This window comes from Sarcophilus harrisii, chromosome 1 (genome assembly GCF_902635505.1).
Source record: "Sarcophilus harrisii chromosome 1, mSarHar1.11, whole genome shotgun sequence".
NCBI lineage: Eukaryota > Metazoa > Chordata > Mammalia > Dasyuromorphia > Dasyuridae > Sarcophilus > Sarcophilus harrisii.
Genome location: NC_045426.1, coordinates 237,416,568 through 237,429,277, shown reverse-complemented (window position 1 = coordinate 237,429,277; position 12,710 = coordinate 237,416,568).

Here is a 12,710-nt window from a genome sequence, read left to right as displayed (position 1 = left end):
CTGGCTCTGAGATGTTTTTTTATTCTCATCTATCTGTCCTTATGCTGACATGTTCTGCATTGTTCATTCACAGACAGATTGTGTCTATTGACTTCTCTATTTATCTAAGTTGACCCAGGAGAGGGAAAAAAGACTCACTGTGATTATTTCTTTAATATATCAAAAAGAATTTTGTCTGGCACATTTTTTAGATCAATTTGGAGGAGTTATACTGGCAGAAGTTCTTTGTAATTCTTACCACTCTCCCATCTCTCAGTACTATTGATTTTAATTTCAGTTGAAGAACCTAGCACTAAATATTCCTGGGTATACTTCTATAGTATCATGCTAGTGGAAGGCATACCAGAAGGAAATTTTCTGCAACAAACACCAGTGTGATCATTTAATGCCAAGGGGAGTGGCAAAGAAGGTTGAAGGGAAACCCAGTAGTCCGAGAAAGTCTAAATTCTTGAAGAAAAGTGGCAATGTTATTAAAGCATTTCCCCCAACAAAATGGATATAATTAGGAGTCAGTGATTTTTTCTAAAAATCCCTTTTAATGTAATTAGTGAAGACTCACTAAAAGTTCTCTAACATTTTAAAATTGTTTCAAAAATATTGAATATACCTGTAAAATAGAATCATCATATAAGAGACCAAATAATTATTTTTTAAATGTTGTTTAAGCAAAATAAATTTGAGTATAAGGTCAAAGCCTTTAGATAGAAAAATGTATAGATATATAGTGTGAGGGATGTAGAAGACCCTTACCCAAAATGATTACTCAGAGATCACTCAGTAGAAAGCAGAAAAGTTGTTTATTGAAAACCTCCAGAGGATGAGCAGTCCCATCGCTAGATAAGAAAGAGAAAGTTCACAGTAGGAGGGCTAAAGAAGTGTAAAGATATGTAATGGGCTGAGGTTTGAGTTGATGCACTGAGGTCCCAAGTATGTGAGGCTAAATAGTAATTGGACTATACTCTATTAATATACATGATTGGATAAAGAATGGCCCCCACCCACTCTCTGTGCAAGTCCTGATGTGTTGTAGAGGAAATGATGATTTTGGTGGGTGGAGGCAGAGAGAGACAGGAAGAGAAGCTGGGAGAGATTGAGCCTGGGTTCCATACTCCTAGCTGCTGGTCTTGTGGCTTCTAGTCTAGATAGCTTCTTGACTCAGCTGTACACATTGCTATTGCCCATTCTCTTCCACCTCCGATCTTTCTTCACTGAGAATAAAGACTGACGATTTTCCCCTAACCTGAATTCCTGACTCTGGCTGATTTTAAAATACACGGTCTTCACATTTGGCGCTAAACGGGGGGAACCAAGGATGGAAGAAGTCTGCGGTGACCAGAAACTTGGGTGTGTATTGTTAATAGACAAACAGGGAACTTTTTTTTTTTTTTTTTTTTTTTATTTAATAGCCTTTTATTTACAGGATATATACATGGGTAACTTTACAGCATTAACAATTGCCAAACCTCTTGGGGAACTTATTTTCTTAAAAACTAAACCAGTGGGGGCGGAGCCAAGATGGCGGAGAAGTCACACGCGACTTTCTAAGCTCTTCTCTTACCCTCTTTATCAATATTATATTGAGCCTCAAAAATAGTCTTGACTGCTACAATTCGTAAAGATAAGAAGTAGAACAACTCACCGGCCGAAGAAAATCTGCAGTCTCGCCAAAAAGGTTGGTTCTAGGCTAGGGGGAGATCGGCGCAGACGGGGAGAGAAATTAGGTTCTGAGGAGAGTCTCAAACCGAGGGTGAAGGCACAGATCTCAGCACAAGCGCGCATCCCCAACCCGCAGTAAGGGGCTTCTCCTTGGGGCAGTTGTGATCCTGCACGGCAGGAGGACGCAGCCCGGGTTAGCCTCCAATCTGCGCAGGGGGAGCTCGGCTTGGGCCATAGAGCTTTTCCAGGGCCGACGGCTTCAGGCAGAGACGCTGGGCAGAGTTTGCAGCGGTCTGCGGTCTCGCGGTCTGTGGTCCGCGGTCAGCTGCCACACTCACAGTCCCACAAGAGGCCCGGCCTGGGGCAGTGACACTTTCACCCTTAGTCTAGCCGAGGGCAATCGCTAATCCACTCAGCCCTACTACAGTTTGATAGCTCGGCCAGTGCTGAATCCACTTCCTGTTGGGGGAAGGGAAAACCTCACCCAGAGCACTCCCATACCGGAGCCAGAAATCGGTTTACATCTTTCCCTGCTCTGCAGAGGAAGCTGGTAACCCCCTTGCCTAGGAGACCTACCCTAAAGGCTTTCAAACATGAATAAAAAGATGAAAAGAACAATCGACAGCTTCTATGCAGAAAAAGAGCAGGTCAGCAAACCTGAAGAGACCCTCAAACAGCAAAATGCATCAGACTGTCCTCCTTACATAATGCTCTCATAGAAGAGACCATTAAAAGTCCTCAAAAGAGAGTTAGAAGATAAATAGGAAAGGAAAGAGAAGCCTTACAAGAGAGCAACAACTTCCTGAAATACGAATTGAAAAGTTAAAAATTCCCAGGAAGTGCAGGGAAACAAAATTGGTGAATTGGAAAAATAAAAAATCTCAGGAAAGTAAGAATTGTGAATTGAAAAATAAAGAATTCACTAGAAAGTAGGATTTGTGAATTGAAAAGACAAAGAACTCACAAGAAAGTAGGATCCGTGAATTGAAAAGACAAAGAACACGAAGAAAGTAGGATCTGTGAATTGAAAAGAAAATAATTCACTAAAAAAAATTAGTGAAATGGAAAAAAATTCCACAGACCAAAACAATACATTCAAAACTCAATTGACATATACAGAAAGAAGTAAAAAGCTATTGAAGAAAATAATTTTTAAAAATTAGAACTGAACAATTGAAACTAATGATTCATTGAGACAGCAAGAATCAGTCAAGCAAAACAAAAAATGACAAACTGGAAAACCACGAATTATCTACTCATAAAACGACAGACTTGGAAAATAGATCTAGGAGAGATAATCTGAGGATTATTGACTTTCCAAAACATGATGAAAAAAGAGCCTAGATACTATTTTACAAGAAATCATCAAAGAGAACTGCCCAGATGTAATAGAATCAGAAGGTAAATAGGCATTGAAAGAATTCATCGAACACCTTCTGAAAGAAACCGTAAAATAAAAACCCCAAGGAATATTGTGGCAAAATTTCAGAACTATAAGATTAAGGAAAAAAATTTACAAGCAGCCAAAAAAAAACCATTTAAATACCGAGGTGCCACAATAAGGATCACCCAAGATCTGGCTGCCTCTACATTAAAGGAAAGAAGGGCCTGGAATATGATATTCCGAAAGGCACAAGAACTTGAGATGCAGCAAGAATAAACTACCCAGCTAAGCTGAGCATTTTCTTCCAGGGAAGAAGATGGAATTTAATGAAACAAATGAATTCCATTTGTTTCTGAAGAAAACCAGAACTAAACAAAAATTTGATCTCCAAGAATAGAACTCAAGAGATGCAGAAAAGGTAAAAATAACTCTTGAGAATTGTATTTCTGTTGTGGATATACAAAAGAATACATGTATAATTTGATTGTACTGATATAACATAAAAAGGGAAGCAGATATGGAAAAGGGATGATGGCAGAATAAGGTGGAAGGAGGGATAAAAAGAGGAAACCACATCCCACAAAGAGGCTAAGGAAACTTATCATATCTGAGGGAATTTAGAGAGGGGAGGAACATGTGAATCTTACTCTCATCAGAGTTGGCTCAAAGAAAAATAATTGACATTTGTTTTAGAGAAAATTTCTCTCGCCCATTAAAAATGGGGAGAGGAAAAGGAAAGAAAAAGAGTAATAAGGGAAGAAAGGGGAAAGACCTCAAAGGGGGGAGGGAGGGATTATAAAGAGGATAAGTATCGTGATACAAGAGGGGTACATAAGTTTAAAAGGGGAAAGAGGGTTGGGGAGGCAAGAATAAGTAAAGCACAATCTGGGGTTATTAGGATGGCAGGAAATACAGATTTAGTAATTCTAACTGCAAATGTAAATGGGATGAACTCCCCATAAAGAGGAGGCAGATAGCAGACTGGATCAAAGTCAGAACCCTACAACATGTTGTTTACAAGAAACACATCTAAAGCAGGGGGATGCATATAGAGTAAAAGTAAAAGGCTGAGCAAAATCTATTATGCTTCAGGTGAAGTCAAAAGTAGGGTAGCCATCCTTATCTCAGATCAAGCAAAAGTAAAATTGATCTAATTAAAAGAGATAAGGAAGGTAACTACATCCTGCTAAAGGGTAGCATAAACAACAAAGCAATATCAATATTAAACATATATGCACCAAGTGGTATGGCACCAACTTCCTAAAGGAGAAGTTAAGAGAGTTGCAAGAAGAAATAGACAACAAAACTGTAATAGTAGGAGATCTCAACCTTGCACCTCAGAATTAGACAAATCAAACCACAAAACAAATAAGAAAGAAATTAAAGAAGTAAATAGAATATTAGAAAATTTAGGTATATTGGATCTTTGGAGAAAATTGAATGGAGATAGAAGGAATATACTTTCTTCTCAGCAGTTCATGGAACCTATTCAAAATTGACCATATATTAGGACATAAAGACGTTAATTAAATGCAAGAAAGCAGAAATAGTAAATGCTTTTTCAGATCATGATGCAATAAAACTACATTCAACAAAAAGTTAGGGGGAAATAGACCAAAAGTAATTGAAACTAAACAATCTCATCTTAAAAATGATTGGGTGAAGCAGCAAATTATAGATACAATTAATAATTTCACTAAGATAATGACAATGATGAGACATCATACCAAAATTTGTGGGATGCAGCCAAAGGGTAATAAGAGGGAATTTTATATCCTTAGAGGCTTACTTGAATAAAACAGAGAAAGAAAAGATTAATGAATTGGGCTTGAAATCAAAAACTAAAAAGACCAAATTAAAAACCCCAATCAAATACTAAATTGGAAATTTAAAATTAAAAGGAGAAATTAAAAATATTGAAAGTAAAAAACTATTGAACTAATTAATAAAACTAAGAGTTGGTTCTATGAAAAGCCAATAAAATAGATAAGCCTTTGTAAATCTGATTAGAAAAAGGAGGGAGGAAAATGAAATTAGTAGTCTTAAAATGAAAAGGGAGAACTTTCCACCAATGAAGAGGAAATTAGAGAAATAATAAGGAATTATTTTGCTCAACTTATGCCAATAAATTTGATAACCTAAGTGAAATGGATGACTACCTCCAAAATACAGACTTCCCAGACTAACAGAGGAAGAAGTAAATTGCTTGAATAGTCCCATTTCAGAAAAAGAAATAGAACAGGCAATTAAACAACTCCCTAAGAAAAACCCAGGACCAGATGGATTTACATGTGAATTTTACCAAACATTTAAAGAACAATTGGCCCCAATGCTATATAAATTATTTGATAAAATAGGGAATGAAGGAGTCCTACCAAATTCCTTCTATGACACAGACATGGTACTGATACCTAAACCAGGTAGGCTGAAAACAGAGAAAGAAAATTATAGACCAATCTCCCTAATGAATATTGATGCTAAAATCTTAAATAAGATATTAGCAAAAGACTACAGAAAATCATCTCCAAGATAATACACTATGATCAAGTAGGATTTATACCAGGAATGCAGGGCTGGTTCAATATTAGGAAAACTATCAATATAATTGGCCATGTTAATAACCAAATTACAAAAACCTATGATCATCTCAATAGATGCAGAAAAAGCATTTGATAAAATCCAACATCCATTCCTATTAAAAACACTTGAGAGTATAGGAATAAATGGACTTTCCTTAAAATAATCAGCAGCATCTATTTAAAATCATCAGTAAGCATCATATGTAATGGAGACAAACTGCAACTCATTCCAATAAGATCTGAGGAAACAAGTGCCCACTATCACCTTTTACTATTTAATATTGTATTAGAAACGCTAGCTATAGCAATAAGAGCTGAGAAAGAGATTAAAGGAATAAGAATAGGCAATGAGGAATCAAATTATCACTCTTTGCGATGACATGATGGTATACTTAGAGAACCCCAGAGATTCTGCAAAAGTTAGTAGAAATAATCCACAACTTTAGCAAAGTTGCTGGTTATAAACTAAACCCACATAAGTCATCAGCATTCTTATATATCACTAACAAATCCAACAGTCAGAGTTACAAAGAGAAATTCATTTAAAGTAACTACTGATAATATAAAATATTTAGGAATCTATCTGCCAAGGAAATCAGAAACTTTATGAGCAAAATTACAGACCACTTTTCACACAAATTAAGTCTGATCTAACCTAATTGAAAATATTAAATGCTCTTGGATAGGCGAGCAAATATAATAAAGATGACAATATTACCTAAACTAATCTATTTATTTAGCGCTATACCAATCACATCCCAAAAACTATTTTAATGACCTAGAAAAAATAACAACAAAGTTCATATGGAAAACAAAAGGTCAAGAATTTCAAGGGAATTAATGAAAAAAATCAAATGATGGTGGCTTATGTACCAGATCTAAAATTATATTATAGAGCAGCAGTTACCAAAACTATTTGTATTGGCTAAGGAATAGATTAGTTGATCAGTGTAATAGATTAGGTCCATGGATAAAACAGTCAACAATATAGCAACCTTAGTCTTTGATAAACCCAAAGATCCCAGCTTTTGGGATAAGAACTTACTGTTTGATAAAATTGCTGGAAAATTGGAAACTAATATGGCAGAAACTAGGCATTGATCCATACTTAACACCGTACACCAAGATAAGGTCAAAATGGGTTCATGACCTAGGCATAAAGAATGAAATTATTAATAAATTATTGAACATAGGATAGTTTACCTCTCAGATCTGTGGAAGGGGAAGGTCTTTATGACCAAAGCAGAACTAGAGATCATTACTGATCACAAAATAGAAAATTTCTGATTATACCAAACTGAAAGTTTTGTACAAACAAAACTAATGCAGACAAGATTAGAAGGAAGCAATAAACTGGGAAAATATTTTACAGTCAAAGGTTCTGATAAAGGCCCATTTCCAAAATATATAGAGAATTAACCTAATTTATAAAAAATCAAGCCATTCTCCAATTGAAAATGGTCAAAGGATATGAACAGACAATTTCAGATGAAGAAATTGAAACTATTTCTAGTCATAGCAAAGATGCTCCAAGTCATTATTAATCAGAGTAATGCAAATTAAGACAACGCAGAGATTACCACACACCTGTCAGATTGGCTAAGATGACAGGAAAAATAATGATGATTGTTGAAGGGGATGGGGAAAACTGGGACATTGATTCATTGTTGGTGGAGTTGTGAACGAATCCAACCATTTTGGAGAGTAGTTTGGATCTATGCTCAAAAAGTTATCAAACTGTGTATACCTTTGATCCAGCAGTGTTACTACTGGGATTATATCCCAAAGAGATTATAAAGAAGGAAAGGACCTGTAGTGCACGAATGTTTGTGGCAGCCCTTTTTGTAGTGGCTAGAAACTGAAACTGAATGGATGTCCATCAGTTGGAGAATGGCTGAATAAATTGTGGTATATGAAAATTATGGAATATTACTGTTCTGAAGAAATGACCAACAGGATGATTTCAGAAAGGCCTGAGAGACTTACACGAACTGATGCTGAGTGAAATGAGCAGGACCAGGAGATCATTATATACTTCAACAATACTAGATGATGACCAGTTCTGATGGATCAGGCCATCCTCAGCAACGAGATCAACCAAATCATTTCTAATGGAGCAGTAATGAACTGAACTAGCTATACCCAGAAAAGAACCTTGGGAGATGACTAAAAACCATTACATTGAATTCCTAATCCTATAGTTATGCAACACCTGCATTTTTGATTTCCTTCACAAGCTAATTGTACAATAATTCAGAGTCTGATTCTTTTGTACAGCAAAATAATGTTTTGTCATGTATACTTATTGTGTATCTAAGTTATATTTTAATATATTTTAACATCTACTGGTCATCCTGACATTTAGGGAGGGGTGGGGAGTAAGAGCTGAAAATTGAACAAGAGGTTTGGCAATTGTTAATGCTGTAAAGTTACCCATGTATATATCCTGTAAATAAAAGGCTATTAAATAAAAAAAAATTAAAAAAAAAAACTAAACCAGTAATCTTTTTTTTTTTTTTTAGAAATGGGACAAAATGCTAGCTAAAGACTTCCATCCCCTGCCCCCAACCCCTTCAACCCCTTCAACCCCACCCACAAGTGGTGCTATAGAAAGTATGCTTAAGCTGATAGAAGGACAAGGGCTACTTATAACTCGGGAACAGGTAGCTAGACTTCTGGGTACATTAAACTGCATCTCTCCTTGGTTTGTAGAACAGGAGCAGATCTCTTGAGATAACTGGTCACTGGTTGGACAACACATGTCCACATATTACAGTGAAAACGATCCTCATTCAATATCCATTGAGGCATTCTATTTATACTATATAATTCAGTTAGTACTAAGAAACCCTATCCCTAGAAGAAAGAAAAAAGTTGCTTCTCAGAGTAGCCAAATAGGGAAGCCTGATATTAAGGAGGAAGACAATGAGGAGATTAATAACCATATCCCCACAGGGCATGGAGACTTAAGTGAGCAAGAGTGTGGTGACTTTCCACCTCAGGAGGCAGCTTCATCCCCACCTCAGGAGCAAGTGATTAACTCTCCTCCATCAACTCTCCCCCCCCCCACCCCACCCCGGGATGGAGGGAGGAGGGGCAGTGGGCGGGGCAGTGACAGCACCAGCACCTCACCCTCAGCATCCAGCTATTCCTATGATTAAATTGCAACAAGGCTTAATGAAGGCCAAAGAAAAGGGTGTAGATGTGAGGGAACTACAGCCCCATATTTTTCCTGTAATTTCCCAGTTTAATTCATCCGCTCAAGAAAGTCAAAGATACGTTCCTTTTAACATAGAAATCCTCAAAGACCTGAAAAAGGCTTGCACTCTTTATGGGGCTACATCAGCTTATGTTAAGATGCTATTACAGAATTTGTCTTTTGAAATCTTGACTCCTAATGACTGGAAATCTCTAGCACGGGTATGCCTAGAACCTGTACAAAATTACATGCGGCTTTCTGAATATAGTGAGCTCTGTAGGATACAAGCCGAACAAAATAGTCAAAATGCAGTTCATGCTGCAATCATCTATGACTTACAAACAGGTATAGGTCCCTATGCAGATGTCACAGTACAAATTAATTATTCAGTAGCAGCATACGAGCAAATTGCTGCTAATGCTATCAAAGCGTGGGCTTCGATTCACAATAAAAATGACAAAGGTGAGGCCTTCACAAAAATAACACAAGGGCCAAATGAACCCTTTGCTGACTTTGTGGGACGTTTGCAGACTGCTATCACAAGAACTAATAAGGAAAATGCATCAACAGATGTTTTAATAAGGCAACTTGCTAAGGAAAATGCTAATGAGGTGTGCAGAAGGATTATACTAGGACTGCACAAGGATGATCCTTTAGAGGAGTTCATAAGATGCTGTGCCATAGTGGGCACAAATGCCTTTTATAGCCAGACTATGATGCAGACTTTCCAAGATCCCAACACGGGTAGACAGGGTCCCTTCTGGCAAGGGACTTCCAGAGAGACATGTCAATGCTTTCAGTGTGGTAAAGTAGGGCATCTGAAAGCTCAATGTTGGTATAGAGGCAGAGTGAGAATACAGGGTGGGAGAACAAGACCATGTCCAAAATGCAACAGAGGCATCCATTGGGCCTCAGAATGTAGACAGGTTCAGGGAAACGGGATGAGGGGCCCAGCCCCAGGGCCCCAGGCAAAAAACACTTGGGGCATGATGGCAGCCAATGGTGCACCCAGAGAGTGCCTAGACGGCCAATACCCCAATATGATCAATCATCCAGGAATCCATATGATGGGAGAAAGGGATTACAAAATCAGTCAGCCAGGAAGCAACCTGATGGAAGAAAGGGATTACAATTAGGGACAATAGAGTTGCATGCAGCTGAGACAACTGAGATACCCACTGGATAGGTGAAATCTGTTCCTCTCCAGTCTATGGCTCCCTTGCCTCCAGGCACAGTAGGCTTGACCATTTTACCTCCTGAGAGTACGTACAAAACAGTGTCCATCCACACACTGATGTGGGAAACTGGGGAATGTGTAGATAATATCCTAGTCACCAATACAGGCAGACAATGTGTGACTTATAACCCAGGAGAAATAGTAGCATCAGGTTTACTCATACAGAATCCTAATAAGCAACCTGGTGATAGTCACCCAGATTCTGATTCCAGATCACAAAATCCAGCAATATATTGGACAGCAGCTGTAACAACTGACCGACATATGCTCACTATCTATATAAATGGCCTTCCATTGGAAGGGATGGTAGACACTGGTGCAGATCGTACAGTCATCAGAGGTGCCAATTGGCCCAGTCACTGGCCAAAATTTAAAGCAGATATCTACATGTCTGGTGTAGGAGGATCAATAGCAGCTGAAGTTAGTGCTGCCTCTATGAGATGGACTTTTGAAGGCAAAACAGGAGTTTTTACTCCTTTTATAGTTGAAAAAAATCCCCATCAATTTGTGGGGAAGAGACATTTTACAGCAATTAGGGTTAAAAATGAGTACTTCGGTTTTTTAAGCAGGGCTGCTGTTGAAGGCCTGCCAACACTTTCACTTGTTCCTATCCAATGGAAAACTGATACACCAGTGTGGATAGAACAATGGCCCTTAGGTAACGATATAATTCAGGCCTTATTAGATATAGTACAGTAGCAGCTTGACCAAGGACACTTAAAACCTTCTCTAAGTCCTTGGAATTCACCAGTGTTTGTTGTAAAAAAGAAATCAGGAAAATGGAAGCTGCTAACAGATTTAAGAAAGGTGAATGAACAGACGGAAACTATGGGAACTCTTCAGCCTGGACTTCCACCTCCTTATCAATTGCCTAGAGAATGGCCTCTTTGGGTCATAGATATTTAGGATTATTTCTATTCTATCCCTCTAGATAAGGAGGATATGAAAAGATTTGCCTTTTCAGTGCCCAGCGTTAACTTAGCTGAGCCTTATAAAATATATGAATGGACCGTTTTGCCACAGGGAATGAAAAATAGCCCTACTATGTGTCAAATGCATGTTGCTGCTGCTCTTGCTCCAGTAAGAAAAGCATTCCCAAAAGTTATGCTATTACATTATATGGATGATATATTGGAATGTGCATCTGAGGAACAAATGTGAGAAGCATGTCTACAAAAGACCATAGAAACTCTAAGGAATTACAAATTATACATAGCACCAGAAAAAATTCAAAGACATGCTCCTTTTCAATATTTAGGATATGAAGTATTCCCTAAGGTGCTTACAGTTCTAAAACTGTCCTTAAGAACAGAAAAGCTAAACATATTGAATGATTTTCAGAAATTGATAGGAGATATCCAATGGATGCGATCAGTGTTAGGTTTGACTACCTATCAGTTACTACTGTTATATGACATTTTAAGGGGAGACAGTGCTTTAAATTCACCACGCCAGCTTGCAAAAGAAGTTCAACAGGCTTTGAGAGAAGTTGAAATGGCTTTATCCAATGTGGTTGAAAGACCCACACAAGAGGCACCCACAGCAGTCCTTCATCAAGGAGACAGTGTGATGAGAGTGGGTGAACCTCTTGGCACAACCAGAACAAAGCCTTTCTCCCTACCCAGTGTTTGTGGCTAGAATTTTACTAAAGGCCATTAAGCGAGCAGTGCAATTATCTGGGACAAGACCTGACAAGATATACACTTTTTATACCAATACACAAATTAATGTGTGCTGTGAGACCATCCCAGAGTGGCAAATTTTATTAGCCATGGCTCCAAATTTTATACATGGGTCTCCATTAAAGATAACCAGACTATTACATAATTGGCGATGGATTCTTGAAGAAAAAGTTTCTAAAGTTCCTCTTAAAGGACCAACTATCTTCACGGATGCATCCAAACATAATATTTGTGCTGGGTGCTCTCATGATCTAACTATAAAGAGAGTAGTCAGAACTCCTTTTCAGTCCACTCAGCAGAATGAATTCTATGCTATCATTCTAGCTCTTACTTATTTTCCAGGAGACATAAATATAATATCTGATTCGGCCTATTCAGTAGGTGTGGTACAAAGAATTGCCACAGCCCAAATAAAATTTGCAGCCTCTAATATATATCAGCTCTTTAAGAAACTTCAAGAGCAAGTGAGAAAGCATCCAGGTAAGATCTATATATTACATGTACACTCTCATAGTGGACTTCCAGGTCCCATTTTTGATGGCATTTCAAAGGCCTTCTAACTATCTTGGTCAATACCCTTTTATTCCAAGAAGCCCAGGCATCTCATTCTAAATATCATCAGGCTGCTTGAGCTTTATGTTTACAATTTGGAATAACAAGAGAAGAAGCTAGGAGCATAGTAAAAGCCTGTACAGCTTGCCTTCCTTTCTACACTCCTACACTGCCTCCAGGGAAGAACCCTCATGGTTTGAGACCCAATGAAATCTTGCAGATGGATGTGACCCATTATAAATCTTTTGGTTGTCTATCTTTTATCCATGTTGTGATAGACACCTTTTCGGGATTCACTTTTGCAATACCAGCAGCAAAAGAGACAGCCTGAGTGGTCACTGAATTACTCACACAAATATTTGCCATTATGGGTATGCCCCAAGCAATAAAAACAGACAATGGTCCTGCTTATACTTCAAAA